The sequence below is a fragment of the Schistocerca nitens genome, chromosome 5 (genome assembly GCF_023898315.1).
Source record: "Schistocerca nitens isolate TAMUIC-IGC-003100 chromosome 5, iqSchNite1.1, whole genome shotgun sequence".
Classification (NCBI taxonomy): domain Eukaryota; kingdom Metazoa; phylum Arthropoda; class Insecta; order Orthoptera; family Acrididae; genus Schistocerca; species Schistocerca nitens.
In genome coordinates, this window is record NC_064618.1 from 488,493,651 (window position 1) to 488,511,973 (window position 18,323).

General features: G+C 42.6%; 1 protein-coding gene across 2 annotated transcripts in view; it reads right to left on the reverse strand.

Annotated features, from left to right (window-relative positions):
- The window catches only part of LOC126259943 (gustatory and odorant receptor 24-like), a 184,831-nt gene extending 171,140 nt beyond the window's left edge, over positions 1-13,691 (reverse strand). For both annotated transcript variants that reach the window (XM_049957045.1, XM_049957043.1), the window contains exon 1: positions 13,567-13,691. The gene's annotated coding sequence lies outside the window, so the exon portion shown is untranslated. The remainder of the gene's footprint in view (positions 1-13,566) is intronic.
- Positions 13,692-18,323: the final 4,632 nt, after the last annotated feature.

Consider the following 18,323-nt stretch of genomic DNA (forward strand, 5'->3'; position numbering starts at 1 on the left):
GAAATAATTTATGACAAAATGATCTAAAGAGACGACAATATACGCTCTTTTGTTAATTTTTTTAGTCGACTTCACTTCTTCACTTGTCTTGATGATGTACAGACGGACATCTTGCGAGTGCTGGCAAATGTAAGCATATTTGTATGAGTTAAGCAGATAATATATTAATTGAATATTATTGTACACTTTTAATTTGTAAGAGGTGATCCCGATTTCATGTCCGCCTTCCTTGAATTAACCTGCATTCAAGTAATTTACAGTTCAACAATCGCAGCGGCCGATGCAGCCAACGACGCCATTACGTGGCGATATTAACTTATGAAAAATTAGCGGAAGCGGAAAACTCGCCCGCTATTAACATAATATTAATTTTTCTCCACAGCCGCACGAAGTTGCAGAAATACGTAGCTTTAAGATTCTTATTTTCAGTACCATAGCCGACAGCCAGAGCCAGGACTCCGACTACAATACAACGGTTAACGGAGGTAAGAAAAATACTCTCGCGCGTGTGTGGGCCGCAATTGTAATTAATAACTAAAGATCTTTTGCTTGAAAGTGAACTGACTAGCCGAGGAAATTAACATGAAAAGTTTATTACATTGTTCAGCTTATATGCTCATGTTTTAAGATTCAGCGAGTCTAACATTCATTAACGTAACAAATAATTTGAAATTAATATTGTTAAAAAAGGAGAACTTCAGGAAAGCATTTAATCGTAAAATCAAAATTAAATGAAATATCATTTTTATTAAGGCCCACCACGTAAGTCGGCAACAATCAAAAAATAATAATAACAATAATAATATATTAAATTACGACGGCCGACGGACGCGAGATTGGCGCCGCAACTTTGGGGCCCGATCAGTATGACTCTATTGTAATGAATGTAATTATGTATGTGTCTAATTGTTGTAAAATATTAATGCCTATATGAATTCTTTTACATGTACAACAACAAAACCACACCCTGAGGAGAGCTGGAGAAGAAAAAGTGTAGAAAAGAAAAAGGATTACGAGAAAGAAAAATAAGTAAGGTTAGGCCTATTGTGCAAGCATCCTGTGTAGGTCTGTGCGGAATATCGAACCCATGTGCACATGAGATACCTTCGGTGTTTTGTGTATTTATATGTTTATTTTTGGAGGGGATAATTATTCGTGTGTGTATCAGTGTTAAAGATTTGTCAGTGGCTTAAAGCTAATTTATTATGGGTAAGATAGGACAAGCTAAAGCATCCGTACCAGACGAACAAAATTTTGTTAACATGGAAAGTGAGGGTCATTTGCAATACGCAAACGAATCCCAAGCCACTGCCTCGGATAACATAATTTCCGGAGCGGGTGGCGAGGATCTGTGGACGGTGAATGACGCTCCACAGCAGAATGGGAATAGAGTAACAACTCCACTGCCTGGTCAGGGGGGCCAATCGAGTGCTAGATTAAGCGGGGCACCAGTATGCTCACCGATTGCAGACCCTTTTGCTGAATTTCTGCGTAGGCTCGAAGAAAGAGGTAGGGAAAGATGCGAAAAACTGGCTCATATGCTGCATGAGCAGGAGAAAAAATTAATGCAAAAGCTCAGTGAGCAAGAGCAGCGCAGTGAAGCGAAACTAGACCGTATACAAAGCGAACTTGCCGAGATGCGGGACGCGTGCAAAGAAATACCCGATCTTGTGCAAAGCTTAGCCGGCGAGATACAAAAATTACAGATATCGCAGGCTAGCCTTGAAGATAATGTCCAGACTTTAACCAACCGCGTGGATAATGTGGAGATAGATGAACGGAAAAGTATTGACGCATATTTGGAAGTGGAAGCTGAAAAAGTAGAAAAAGAATTAAATGAATGGCTAGAAGTAAAGGATCGCGAGATAACTGCAAAGATTGAAAGCGACGTAAAAACAGCTGTAGAACAAGCGGCTGCGGCCGCGAGTGTAAATATTGACGCTAGCGCTGCTGCACTACATGCCGAATTAACACAGATCAAATCCCGTGTGACTGCGGAGTTGCCAAATTGGCAACAGGAGGTCGCGTGGAGACTGTCTGTGTTGGAAAGCAATGTAAACAGTGGTGCACAGATAATGAATCCGACTCCGCGTAGTGATTACTATAATAACGCTGACGGTAGGCAGGGTGCGAGTGCGCAACCGCAACCTAATGCGAATTATGAGCACGAACAACATGCGATACCGTGCAGCGCACATCACGAAGTAATGAATGTCACAGAATGTAGCAATCAGATGTGCAAAAAGGAGGACAATGTAATAAAACACAGGACATTCCAACCCTTCAATAGCGAAAAACGAAATGTCCACCCTGTTGCATTTATTAAGAGCTTCAGGAATGTGTTTCCCAGGGCAGGGACGGAAAGACAAAGAATACAGTTCGTGGTCTCCTTTATTCAAGGTGACGCGGCACTGTGGGCGACCGACGTGTCCGAAAAATGTCTAACGATGCAACAGTTTGAAGGTGCATTCTTGCAAAAATTCTGGTCCGATAGCGTCCAAGAAAGACTACGAAAGGAGTTATACAGTCCTGAAATGTACAATCCTAAGATGGGAACGTTACGCAAATATTTCGAAAAGTGTATAAACAAAACCAGGTACTGGGACGAGCCCATGTCCGATCGTGACATAATCAGATTGATAAAAATAAAGTTGCCCAGTGAAATTAAAAGATATTTCATCAATGTGCCGGAATACGATATAGAACAATTCATGGAAATAGTGGACTCTGTTGACTTATTGATCGAAGATATGAAAACCGAAAACAAGTGGAACCATGCAGGCTGTAATAAACAAAAAGCCGATTACAATGGCAGCCACAGTAACGATAGTAACTTAGTACCAAATGGTAACGGGAATAGGCAAGAGCACCGGCAACAGAATCGAGACACAAACAATGGCAATGGTTATAACGGCAACGGTTGTAATCGTCAAAATCGAAAGAGACATCATGATGGACGCATGAGTAATGGATATAATGGTAACGGCAATCCGCAATGGTGGAACAACCGAAACCAGTGGCGTGGTTGCAATGAACCGACACCACAGTGGCAACAAAACGCAGCGCCACAATGGAACGCCAACCCAGGTCCGTCACAGAACATGTCAGGGAGTTACAACCGACCACCGCAAAACCAGGGCCATACACAATATCAAAATGGGAGGCAGGGCGGCCAACCCAACAGTAGCGACAACAACAACCAGAACCACAATGTGAGGTTAGTGGAAGTGACTGACAACTGTCAACCCACTAATGCTCATCCGTTAAACTAAAGACAGCCACAATACGCTCTCCGTTGTTGGCTGCAGGATGGTGTAGTGAGGGCACATTCACGGATCACAGCCATAAACTTTGTATGCTGAGATACAATGAGGGAATAAAAATAGAAAAGGAACTTGTAGACATACCACAGAAATGTAACCGAACCGGCAAAAGTGTTGTGCAGGCTATATTGCAAGCAGATATGTACGGAGCACCAATACAGATAATAGTCGATACCGGTGCGTCAACCAATGTCATGAGTGCAAATTTTTACAAGTACTTGAGTCAAAATAATACAATACCTGTATTGCCAGTGTAGAATTGTCGTGTAACAGGTGCAATAGGTGCACAATCTCGTATCATAAAGCACCAGGTGCAAGTCGAGTTTACGGTAGGAAATGAAGCAATGGAAAAGCTCGTTCCTAGTAGTTAAAGGATTAGGTGTTGCTTGCATCCTGGGGATGGAATTTTTACGCCAGAGGGACGCAAAAATCGACCTCTTGTGCTGGGAAGTAAGCCTTATGAATGAGGGTAGACGGGTAATTTTGCCGTTGTTGAGGACACGGGAAGTGCACGGTAAATATTGCCGGAGCTTTCAGTCGAGATTCGAAGGAATACAGGTAATGAATCTATATTCTGACTTAAGTACAAGACAAGCATATTTTAAAGATTTTATTACCGAAGGCAAAGAGGAAAAAAGGAAACTGATAGCCATGAAAGTCAGGGAGTCAGAACATTTGACTGAAGCACAACAAAACGAATTGACTCAGCTACTTACAGATTATGAGCATGTGTTTTCGGAAAAACCCGGTGTATCGAGGGCTACACCTATAACATCGAAGTGGTACCTCACGATACTTTCTGTCACGCAAACTATACCATCCCGTGGTCAAAGGAGGAGGCAATTACGAAGGAAACAAGAAAAATACATACAAAGACTTAAAGAAGTTCGCTCAGTAGAGTAACGTTTACATATATGAGTAGTAGGTTAAGTTTATAGTGTATTCTTTTGGGAGTAAATGTTCAGATTTTAGTGTTACATTTAAAGACAATGAGGCACACAAGATTAGTGCGATTCAATTTTGTAGATGTTAAGGAATAATAGTATTTTTAAGCAATTGCATTTTGAAAAAAAAATGAACGTAGGTTTACGAATATTTTACAAATTTCATGTTTAAAAATGCTTTAAAAATATTTTTAAAGAAATTCAAAAGCATGCAATAATGAAAGAATTTATCATTAGTGTGTCATGAATATTTTTGAACTGTAGTAGTAATGAAACTTATGAAATTCAATATTATAGAGTATATGTTGTTCCATGTATTTATGTCTATACCGATCTTGAAATACGCTCAATCATAATTTACTAAACAACATGAGTGCAGGGTGTACATCACCCAAGGTACCTCATATGTTGTGGACAAGGTACAAAGCAAATCAGTAAACGCGACTACCGTTAAGCACTGTTAAAATATATTGCCATCTGCTAAGGCAGAGATTTGCACGAATTTGTAGTGTAAACAAAAGTCACAAATCTAACATTAATCTAGGAACTTGCACGCTAGGCCTAGATTATAAAATGTGTACAGTAATGCGAGAGGCAAAGTTTTGTAAAGCCGAGTCTGGCTCTGGAGGGCAAGTACGCAATGAGTGGGCAGACATGACATGGGGACTTACCTCAGATGAGACGGAAATACAATTGTATAGTCAAAAAATCTGAAGGCAAGTACGACTCTAAGTGGATAATGAAAAGAGATAATTAGTGCGAGAGACTGGTAAAATCCAGCACGAGCCAAAATCCAGTTCAGACTGAATGAAATACATTAGTGTTTGTGAACTAATCGAAACAGTTACTTTAAGCAATGTGAAAAACTGTGAAGGTGAAACTGTGATACGGACAGTGAAGTGCTAGTATTGAACGTTCAACAGCGGTAATGACGCCAAACGCCAATATTACGCACGAAAAACTGTGAATTTGCTTATAAATGTGAACTGTTAACGTGAAGTGAACCCACAGTCAATATTTTTGGGACAGACTGTAGTTTCAGTGAGCACAATAATGCGAGATTGGAATGCGATGCGTGGACTGCTGCAAAACAGCGACCGCAGAAACGGCGAATGTTAGTGCTAAGCTCGTACTGGGACACTCACCAGTGCCTGCGAGTGCGGCGAAAACATAAATAATTTTATCAAGACAGAAACTGACGTGTAATGGAAACAGTGGCGCATCAAAACTTCATTCACGGGAGAAGATCCATGTCATGTATTCTGCAAGACAGTGCTAACCGTGCAGCCGATCAGCTGATTCTGACGTTCCGCGACGTCGAGAGACACGCTGGCGTCGAGCGGGCGTTGACCTCTCCGCAGCCGCCGCGAACGCCGACCACCAAACACACCAACCGACGCCGTCGCGAGCTAAACGTTATAATGAACTCATTTCTTTGCATAGTGCAACAAAAAAAATATTTGTAAGGTATGCACATCCTGTACTCCAATGACATCCCAGAAACAATTAAGTGAAAGTAACCAAAGCAGTTAGTCTGTCGCTCCGCCGAGGTTTTCCCCAGGGTTTCCCTACGGCCGCGCCAAATGGGGAGCGAACAGTTGACACCCCTGGGACTTCAAGTTTACGGACTAACTCGTGGTTGTATACCTTGAACACTGCAAAAGTTGCAACCCTAAGAAGAAGCAGCCAAAATGAAACTAATTGTATTCTATGTCCTTTTGTAGATGACTGTATACGTAACCAATTGTATATTACATTGCTGTGTAGATAACTTCATCTGTATTACACTTCGTGTGCAACACACCTCAGTAATTGCTACAGTGTAAACATACGATGTGACATATGTAGACTGTGAAAGAAAAATCTGCTTGTGGACACTGTGGACATGAAAGAGGAAATATTTATGTCAAAAAACACGAACTTTTTTTATGACATAAACATTTCGGGGGGCAATATACCGTCCCCAGTGCTATATTACGAAAAGACTTAAAAAACAGTATTTATAAAGAAGAGACATTAAAAAATTGAATAATATATTTTTATCATGTAGCCGTAAAATAATAATTTATCTGTGTAGCTTTAGATTGCAAAGAAATAATTTATGACAAAATGATCTAAAGAGACGACAATATACGCTCTTTTGTTAATTTTTTTAGTCGACTTCACTTCTTCACTTGTCTTGATGATGTACAGACGGACATCTTGCGAGTGCTGGCAAATGTAAGCATATTTGTATGAGTTAAGCAGATAATATATTAATTGAATATTATTGTACACTTTTAATTTGTAAGAGGTGATCCCGATTTCATGTCCGCCTTCCTTGAATTAACCTGCATTCAAGTAATTTACAGTTCAACAATCGCAGCGGCCGATGCAGCCAACGACGCCATTACGTGGCGATATTAACTTATGAAAAATTAGCGGAAGCGGAAAACTCGCCCGCTATTAACATAATATTAATTTTTCTCCACAGCCGCACGAAGTTGCAGAAATACGTAGCTTTAAGATTCTTATTTTCAGTACCATAGCCGACAGCCAGAGCCAGGACTCCGGCTACAATACAATGGTTAACAGAGGTAAGAAAAATACTCTCGCGCGTGTGTGGGCCGCAATTGTAATTAATAACTAAAGATCTTTTGCTTGAAAGTGAACTGACTAGCCGAGGAAATTAATATGAAAAGTTTATTACATTGTTCAGCTTATATGCTCATGTTTTAAGATTCAGCGAGTCTAACATTCATTAACGTAACAAATAATTTGAAATTAATATTGTTAAAAAAGGAGAACTTCAGGAAAGCATTTAATCGTAAAATCAAAATTAAATGAAATATCATTTTTATTAAGGCCCACCACGTAAGTCGGCAACAATCAAAAAATAATAATGACAATAATAATGTATTAAATTACGACGGCCGACGGACGCGAGACTGCTTTCATTTCGTATAATTTCTGTTTGTCAGCGGAGCAGTGACTACGGTTAAAACGACTGTGCAAAATTTTCCGCTTTCTCAGCAATTTCCTAATATGTTTGTTGCACCAAGGTGGAATCTTTCCCTCCCCTATATTTTTGCTAAGCACATACTTCTCTAGCACATGGTGGACAATACCTTTAAATTCCAACCAAAGATGCTCAATATCTTTGTGTCCCGCGGTGAATGCTTGGAGCTGACTATGAAGATATTCATTAATGACACTTTTATTTGCTTTCCCAAACAAGAAAACTCTACGCTGTTTCTTTGATTTTTTTACAACTTTTAAGCCATATGTATCAAACCCCTCCCAGAGTGAGTACAGGCAATGGCCCATGTGGCACAGCCCGAAGATTATGAACAGTTAAGACGTTTTCTGGGCATAATAAACTGTTATAGATGTCATCTGCCAAACATTGTGCAGATCCAGGCCCTCCTAAATGCTGTTTTTATGGGAAAACATACCAGTGGCAAACTGAAGCACTCAACAAGTCTGAGGACCCATTGGCAATGGTTGCCTTACTCTTTAATCCACAACACACCGCGCAATTAGCTTTAACAGTAGATGCTAGCCAAACGGACATGGGTGCAGCTTTTAAACAATGAGTATCTGGAATTTGTCAACCATTGGCATTTCTTTCACGTAAACTGACTCAGACCCTGTGATCAGCAACAAACCATGAACCGCTTGCGATATACGGAGCAATGATGTACTTCCTAACAGAGACTGAAGCAAGGACGTTCACTATTTACACCGATCACCGTCCTCTGGTCACTGTTTTTCTACAGATCAACCAGCAAAGACCGCCCCAGCTCATCAGACACTTGAGGGACCGATGACCCTAGCAGTCTGGTCCCTTTAATCCCACAAACCAACCAACCATCATCAGACACTTGGAGTACACAGGGCAATTTCGCACGGATATACAACATACGAGAGGCTTCGATGACATTTTCGCTGATTGTCTTTCGTGGGCATACAGCGCAATTAGTAGAATATCATGGTCAGACATCATTGTCGCGCAGAGCAGCGACCCTGAACTACAAAGCTTTGTGCACAACAAGAGTTCGGTTATAAGTTACAGATAATCTTCATCCTGGCTTTACAGGCCAACTTACGGTGTGACGTAACTCATGGCCGATCACGCTATTGTCACATCGAGGGGCGATATTCAATGTTGGTCTTTCCCATCCTGGCGTTCGCAGCGCTTTAAGTTGCCAGGAACCGACAAACTGTGCCGCCAGCTACATTGCCAACAAAGCAAGATCGGTCGGCACATTTGAGCATCTATCGGCGATATAGTCACGGCCATCGCAGGATTGACATGTATGCACTAGGGCCATTTTCCAATGAGTAAGAAAGTTACTGACAATGATAGACCGCTCTACTCATTGGCCTGAAGCTACACCAATTATTGACATTTCAGTGTAAAGTGTGACGAAGGAGTTCGTCGACATGTCAATCGATAGCATCGGAGTCCCGGCAAGTGTGACCCCTGATTGCGGTCGACATTTCGATTGCTCATTGGTTACAGAACTCACAAAACTATGTGAAATCTCCCACGTAAAAACGACGAGCTACTATCTTTCGAGCAATGGGACGGTGGAGTGTCTACACAGAACCCTGAAAGCGCCGCTCATGTGTCATGAAGATACCTCGAGCGACGTATTACCAGTGGTCCTATTTGGATTACTTACGGCTATGAATACAGACATTGACCTGATCATTTATTTCAAGTTTCTACTACCAGTCACTTTGTATTTTATGCTTAATCTAACATAATACAACGCGTTTCGAACATGTTCTGTTCATCTTCAGGCGTTTATACATACATACATACATAGAGAAATGTTACTTAAAAATAAACAGTCTTAAACTAGATTAATCTAGAACACATTGTCCATTGTTTTTAACTGTAGCTGTTGGTGTGGCATTTGGGGGGGGGGGGGTAGGAGGGGGGCAGTGTATGGCTAGAAATCGAAATCAGTGATTTCTTCTGCTGGTTTTCTTCTTTGTGGTTGACTATGTATATCACAGCCTGTATAGGATGTAGATAGATTTGCATCAGTTATATGCTACGAAAATAGTGTGAAAGGCTTTTATACAGGGTGTTACAAAAAGGTACGGCCAAACTTTCAGGAACCATTCCTCACACACAAAGAAAGAAAATATGGCATGTGGACATGTGTCCATGTTAGCGCTAATTTTATTACTTCTCTTTAAATCACATTAATCATGGAATGGAAACACACAGCAACAGAACGTACCAGCGTGACTTCAAACACTTTGTTACAGGAAATGTTCAAAATGTCCTCCGTCAGCGAGGATACATGCATCCACCCTCTGTCGCATGGGGCACATTAATCATGGAATGGAAACACACAGCAACAGAACGTACCAGCGTGACTTCAAACACTTTGTTACAGGAAATGTTCAAAATGTCATCCGTTAGCGAGGATACATGCATCCACCCTCCGTCGCATGGAATCCCTGATGCGCTGATGCAGCCCTGGAGAATGGCGTGTTGTATCACAGCCGTCCACAATACGAGCACGAAGAGTCTCTGCATTTGGTACAGGGGTTGCATAGACAAGAGCTTTCAAATGCCCCCATAAATGGAAGTCAAGAGGGTTGAGGTCAGGAGAGCTTGGTGGCCATGGAATTGGTCCTCCTCTACCAATCCAGCGGTCACCGAATCTGTTGTTGAGAAGCGTATGAACACTTCGACTGAAATGTCCAGGAGCTCCATCGTGCATGAACCACATGTTATGTCGTACTTGTAAAGGCACATGTTCTAGCAGCACAGGTAGAGTATCCCGTATGAAATCATGATAACGTGCTCCATTGAGCGTAGGTAGAAGAACATACTGACGAAATTAAAATGAGCTCTAACATGGAAATTAAGCGTTTCCGGACACATGTCCACATAACATCTTTTCTTTATTTGTGTGTGAGGAATGTTTCCTGAAAGTTTGGCCGTACCTTTTTGTAACACCATGTATAACAGTTGATCACTTACAATTTCATCATCTTGCTGCTTCACTTGCATCACTGGTGTAATAGCGGAGCTGTTGATTGGCAATACACTATTGCACATTATAATTTGTCACTGATTGCCAACGTAATTCACTGCACAAATTCCTTCGATGTTATACACACAACACAAGATGGCGGATTGTAGCATGTGAGTCTGTATCGGTTATCGAGGTTTTGTATCGATATTCTTGGTACTGGCAGATTTTAGTCAATTATTTACATTTACATATCTTGAATCTTTTGAGTTAGAACTGGCTTAAGACGAAGAATTGTGAGTTTTTGAATTCGATTATTTCATTAAGAGTGTTATCTCCATGCTTTGTGTTATGTATGAAAATTTCCATTTCTTCTATGATATCTATTCTTTTACATTTTCCTATTTTGTGTAAAATTTCGAGGTTGTCTTCGATTTTCGAAGGGTGGCCTGTGTCTTTAATGTGAGTTGCTACTACTGATTTGTTACATTGACCTGGCTGTGAGTCGGCTAGTCTATGGTCAACAAATACGCCGCCGGAAAAAAAGTTAGTACACTGGGAAAGAAAATGTCGATTTTTGTCCGATGACAGCATGTGCCACCTGGGGGTAATATATGTACTGATAATGGTTTCAGCGTCGTCCGCCAACAGATAGCGTAGTGGCATAGCTACTAGAGCTACTGTGTCCACCCTTTAGTAGGGAATGCTCGCAGCCAGAAGGCTCAGTGTGGTGCAAACGTGTGAAGCACGTGGGCAACCATGCCACATAGACACACTCTCGCTTCCTACTGCCGCCTGAGCGAGTTCGAAAAGGGTCAAATTGTCGCCTTCCGAGAGGCGGAATGGTGCTTTCGGGGAACTGCCACACAAGTTGTACATGCTGCGCCTGCCGTGCAACGATGCTAGTATCAGCGGTCACGTGAACATTCTCACACTTTCAACACGAACTGTTGCGAACCGGTTATTACCATTTGGATTATGGGCACGCACACCTCTAGCCCGTCTTCCAGTCACGCCACAGTATCGGCGCACATGGTTCGACTAGTGCCATCAGAGGATCCCTAAGAAGATGGAATGGCGCGCCGTGGTCTTCAGTGATGAAAGCAGATTCTGCCTGCAAGCAAGTGATGGTCATTTGTACTCACGATGTAGAGCTGGTGAGAACTGTCTCGTAGAGTGCATTTATGGTTCAAATGGCTCTGAGCACTATGGGTCTTAACTTCTAAGGTCATCAGTCCCCTAGAACTTAGAACTACTTAAACCTAATTAACCTAAGGACATCAGACACATCCATGCCCGAGACAGGATTCGAACCTGCGACCGTAGCGGTAGCGCGGTTCCAGACTGTAGCGCCTAGAACCGCTCGGTCACCCAGGCCGGCAGAGTGCATTTATGCAAACGCTCTGGCCCTAGCACAGGCTTTATTGTCTGGCGTGCGATAAGCTACAACTCTCTTTCACCTTTGGTGTTACTGGAAGGGACACTAACCAACTCTCAGTACATGCAGAATGTTGTTAGACCCATTTTTTGGCTGTTTTTGCAACGGGAAGGTAATGTGTTTTTCCAGCAGGATAATGCTCGCCCACACACTGCCCAGGATACTCAACGTGATCTGTAGGACGTGCAGAAACTTCCTCAGCCACCGCGCTCTCAAGACTCGTCTCCAATCGAGTACGTGTTGGACATGATGGGACGAGAAGTGACTCGTCAGCCAACAACTCCTACAGAACTGCATGAACTGGTCGAGCAGGCGTGAAATAACGTCTCCCACAGCATTATTCGCCATCTTTACGACTGACTGAATGCCAGAGTCAGCAGCTGAATTGCTTCCCATGTAGGCACGGCTCAATAGCTGGTTACTCTGAACCACTTGTGCTACCGATCTGTAAATGTAATTATTTCATGTTCTCTATACTCACTGCTGGAAGTAGTGAATCTTGGAAACCCCTAAAATGGGGTACTAATTTCTTTCCAGCAGTGTACGCGTGTCAGGAGACCTCATAGAGAATCAGGAGATTCCAGCAGTGTACGTGTGTCAGCAGACCTCATAGAGAATCAGGAGATTACAACACCTCCCGTACATATTATGCAAGAGTTTGCATAAACACTGCAGCAGACAACGCGAAAACTCATCCCAGTAGTACAAATTCGTCGTGGCATGAAGCGAACATTTTACCACAAGGATCTTCACGGTTGTCCGAAAGTTCGGTTATGGGTAGATGCACTCATGCGGCCACTGTCTCCTCTACATGTTGCCCTATGACAGATATTTCTATGAGGCCTACATACCGATGTTTATTTGCCAGATAGTACAGCCACTGCAGTCTCAGCTGAGAAGATGAAGCCTGCATATGTCGCACATGAGAAACCTCGAGATTCACCTCCGGCAACTTCTTCGAGACAAACCCGTTCAGAAGAGCACGCAGCTTCGCCGAATCGTGACATTGATGGTCGCTTCACAGCAGTAACTCCTGCGGGACACAGATCACCTCCATTCGAAGATCCCGCTCCACCAGGCTTTATCACTCGAGCCGGTCAGAAATTTGAATACACCAATCAGTATGTACGGGGCGCACCACTCTTCTGACCAGCACGGACGCACCTCCGAAGAATACAACCAGAAGAGTCTTCGCAAAAGCAGCCATCCCTCGCCCTCTACAACCGCCCTCCAAAACGATCTTTCAGCCAAAACGTTGGGACTTTTCGAACTTTTGTTCCCTAGAGCAGAACGGAAGAGACACCCAAAATTCCACTAAATTCCCGGCGTCCCGAGTTTTCGCCAACAGACTCGTCATTCATAGGACAACTGTTCTTCTTCATCTGCAGAGGGCCTTCCAACAGCTGTCAACCACACTCAAACGAAGGACCGGTTCAGCTGCACTCTGCCTGTAGAAGCGCTGCAGAGCTGGGTGCCTACGGTTCCACGTTCAAAAGAGGGGGGCTACTGTAGCGACAGACCATCCACACAAATCGACAGATCTAGAAGCCGCCACAGAGCGTGAATGTGCTGCAAGAACTTTAGGAATATTTCATTCTTAGACAGTTACTTTATGTTTGTTATCTCCTGTGAATGAAATATCGAAGTTTCGTAGTTAGTTCCTGTTATCCGCCACTTTCAATTTTAGATAAAGAGCACTGTATGACCTAAGGTAAATGCTCGCAGAAGTAAAGTGAAAATTGAGATGCCATATTTACTACTGCCAACAACAAATCAAAGTGTATTATCTTAAATACACAAAATGCTTTGGCAACGACCCCTAAAGTCAAATGATTTCAATTACGTACTTCACTTTATAGGAGAAACGAGAATTAACAAACCTGCAAAGTTCCTGTCCTGCAGTGCAACAGAGCAGAAATTGAACTAATCCCGCACTATTACCGCCTTCCGGAATAAACGTACATCGCTACACGAAGTGGAACAAGCGATCCATCAGGTGGATAAGAGTTACTTTAATTGGGACTCTTGTGGCATGCCACAGCGATAATTATCTTTCAGCGCTACCTGTAGACCCCCCGACCCTACTGGCTAATCTCACACGCACGATCAGTTCACGTGTTCTGCCTCGTGTGCTGGCGTAGCGGATGAACCCACCAAGGTCAGTAAAGAGCTATAACGTACACGCAGAGACTACCTTACTACGCAGATGACGCTACGTTTATGTTTGAAATGCTTATGACATGCAAACTTTAAACGAGACACAATGTGATGCCTCTCCTGATTACCGCTGTATTTACGTTCAATTCGCAACACGTGATGAAAACAGGTCTACGTCTGCATCTACAGGATGTGGACAGAAATATGGAAACGCCAAAAACTCAACACATTACCATGCCTAATGCGGTGAGGCGACCCGTTGGCATTCAAAACAGCTTCCAGTCGTCGTGGAATGGATAAATACAGATCCTTATGGTTTTCAAGGGATTCTTACACAATTCTTCCTGCAAAATGCACGTTCAGGCAACGACGATGGAGATGGATAGCGATCATGTACACATCTCTCCAAGTAGACCACAAAGGTCTTGCTCACAAAACCTGTTCTGGATGATGCGAGCTACGTGAACAGGGGGGTCTTGTCATCCTGAAACACAGCATTACCTTTGGGGAACGAATATTGTACCATGTGATGGACCTGATCAGCCACAATGGTCACATAATCCTTGGCTGTAATGTGATCTTTCAGAGTAACCGTGGGGCCCATGGAATACCACGATATTTCTGCCGAAATCATCACTAAACTCCCGTCATCTTTCAATCTTTGGACGTAAATTCGACCAGAAGTTGGAAACGGTGTGCAACAATACGCATCCGACCAAATGACTGTCTTCCTTTGCTGTATAGTCTAGGTTTTACGGCTTCGGCACCATTTTGTCCTGTTACGGGCATTTGTATCACTGACGAATGCTTTTTGAATTCCATCTCGAGTTGCTGTTACCCGCTTTTGCAGCTTTCTTTGTATTGTTTTGGTACTGACAGTGACTTTTTCAGTTGTTGTCCTCTTATTTTTCGTCACAGTTATCTTCAATAACAGTGTGTCATTTCACTCAGCAAACGCTTTCGTCCACTTTGTGACTTGACGGGTGATGTTTCTACGCTTTACCTGTACATGGCACAAATCTTCGATATGGTGCTTCTTGAAAATCCAAAAACTTCGGCTGCCTTGGTTGCAGACGTACCCACCATACGAGAACCACCAATTTGACCACGTTCGAATTCACTTAGGTCCGACATAATGCATTCACAGCCACATAGAAGACAATTACGACACGACTAACACTTGCAAATTATCGGTGACATTGCACAGGTACCGTTTGTAATCAAATACGACAGCACAACATGTAGGCTTGACTAGAAACTACATTTACACTGATCAGTGAGAACATTACGACCATCTATGTAATAGCTGGTATGTCCACCTTTGGCGCGGATAATAGCGGTGACACGTCATGGCATGCCCCGGATTGTAACCTATCGCGATTGCGGTTTATCGTATCGCGACATTGCTGTCGCGTTGGTCGAGATCCAGTGACTGTTAGCAGAATATGGAATCGGTGGGTTCAGGAGGGTAATACGGATCGCCGTGCTGGATCCCAACGGCCTCGTATCACTAGCAGTCGAGATGACAGGTATCTTATCTGGATGGCTGTAACGGATCGTGCAGCCACGTCTCGATCCCTGAGTCAACAGATGGGGACGTTTGCAAGACAACAACCATCTGGACGAACAGTTCGACGACGTTTGCAGCAGCATGGACTATCAGCTCGGAGACCATGGCTGCAGTTACCCTTGACGCTGCATCACAGACTGTGATGGTGTACTCAACGACGAACCTGGGTGCACGAATGGCAAAACGTTATTTTTTCGAATGAATCCACGTTCTGTTTACAGCATCATGATGGTCGCATCCGTGTTTGGCGACATCGCGGTGAACGCACATTGGAAGCGTGTATTCGTCATCGCCTTACTGGCGTATCACCCGGCGTGATGGTATGGGGTGCCACTAGTTACACGTCTCGGTCACCTCTTGTTCGCATTGACGGCACTTTGAACAGTGGACGTTACATTTCAGATGTGTTACGACCCGTGGCTCTACCCTACATTCGATCCCTGCGAAACCCTACACTTCAGCAGGATAATGCACGACCGCATGTTGCAGGTCCTGTACGGGCCTTTCTGGATACAAAAAAAATGTTCTACTGCTGCCCTGGCCAGCACATTCTCCAGATTTCTCACCAATTGAAAACGTCTGGTCAATGGTGGCCGAGCAACTGGATCGTTACAAGACGCCAGTCACTACTCTTGATGAACTGTGGTATCGTGTTGAAGCTACATGGGCAGCTGTACCTGTACACGCCATCCAAGCTCTGTTTGACTCAATACCCAGGCGTATCAAGGCCGTTATTAGGGCCAGAGTTGGTTGTTCTGGGTACTGATTTCTCAGGATCTATGCACCCAAATTGCGTGAAAATGTAATCACATGTCAGTTCTAGTATAATATATTTGTCCAATGAATACCCGTTTATCATCTGCATTTCTTCTTGGTGTAGCAATTTTAATGGCCAGTAGTGTACATGTAAATAATCAACACAGTACGTGTAAACTAGTACACATGTTAATTGTAAATGAGCCGGAAAACAGTAATGCTTCTCAAACTGGTAGACAAGTTTACTTCCATATTTTCTTAAGACAGCCTCCCAACCCCAGGCTCCCTACCTCAAACTGTTCAGTGGAGCATTCTCTATGTCCTTTACATTGAAACACCCAGTATCATTTGCACAAAGGCTGAGGTTACTATTAATGGTGTCTGACAGCTCACTGACATACAATATGAACAGAATGGTCTGTGGGGCGGCGGGTGGAATAATAGAATAAATGTATTTATGCTGTTTGCCATTCTCAACACTGGTCTCTAACTACAATATTGGCAACCAGAAAGTGATTAGCAAAACGTGAAGCCTGTAATTAGAATTCCTAGTGCCGACTTCATCTGAGAAATACATTTATAGCTACAGCTTATAGCTCTGAGGAATTAGGAGATTGTCTGGGATTCATAATCAAAAACCATTCTCTCTAAAATGTTCACTATATTCTGAAAGTCACAGACCAAAAAGAATCCACGCAATCCAACTACCAGAGCAGTTCAAAGTCTAATGCACTGATGCAACTATAACTGTTCAAATTAAATGTTTAAGTGAATGCTCGCCATAATTTGATGATAATGTTCATCAAAGGCCACGCTAAATAATGGTAGAATGTCTGTCCTGCGGCGGCACGTGAAAATACGACATACGCAAACTGAAGATAGATCATTAATGTCATCCCAAAATTAACACTTCACTCGAAAAGGATTTCATGGTTACGCGTATCCCGAGTAACTTATTACTGCATCCGAGGCTGTTTATATCAACGATACTGACGCGACGCGACTCCCAGCACAGGTGGTGCGCTAATCAGCGTCTGGAGAGAACTGGGGCCTTCTTCTCGCACAGCGTTCTTACATATAAAGCCGCGGTGCGGACGGCTAAGGGAACGCCTGATCAAATCTGCTCTCCCGACCAGCCGCTGGGCTAGTAATGCACCACTTTAAGTTATCGAATAAATCATTGCTTCCTTTGCTGATGGCCGATGAAGCTTTCAATTTAATTATGCAATCAGCACACAAGTAAGTAATCATAATAAAAGTCTGACGTGGCTAAGTCAAATATTTTGGGCGAGAGAATTAATTTAATTACACTACATGCAGTAGACGAGCTCTGAACTTGCTCTTTGGAGATACGCTATAGCTATAGTTTTATAGTTATTCTGTTGAAACTTCTCACATTTTTATGATTATAGCGGATCTCCCTTATACTTAAATTTAAACATCCTAGCTTTATTTATTCGCCTATTTAATCCATCTTGCTTCCTTAATTTCTAAGACAAAAACCAGAAAATCATGAATTTCAACTAAAATTTTAATTTGTGAGATCCAGAATACTGTTTCTACTAAATTATTATGCAAAAGGAATCTAAATATAAATTTTTAAGTTTCTAGCTCTTTTCTGTTGTGCCAATGATTTTTACAGAAAAACATCCAAATTTCGAAAATGGTTAAAGTTATTGAACTGATATCCAACACATATTGATTTTTTATTACTCCTGACATGCTAGAAACGTTTCAGGTTATTTACTTCATTTTAAAGTATTGTGCAATATTTATGACGTCAGAGCTAGTTACAGCAGACTAGGCTGGCACACAATGGAAAGACTGATGTGAATTTTATAAGGCGTGAGTATGCTGCTTCCTTACAGGTCCCAACACACATCCCTAGGGCATTTATGAAATTAATTCTACGTCTGCCAATGACTCCCCGTCCAGACGGCGACTGTTTTTCGAAAGTCAAGAAACACTGCAACTTTCCGACAGACTTAATCCATGGCTTTCAGCATGGCCTGTGAGAAAAGCATGCGTTGGGTCTCACATGACTGATGTTCTCGAAATCCATGCTGAATGGCTAGGTAGCAAGTACGGAAGATCTTTCAACCCTTCTTCGACAATGTGGTCTTTAGAGACGGAGCACAAGCTCGGATTGCAAAA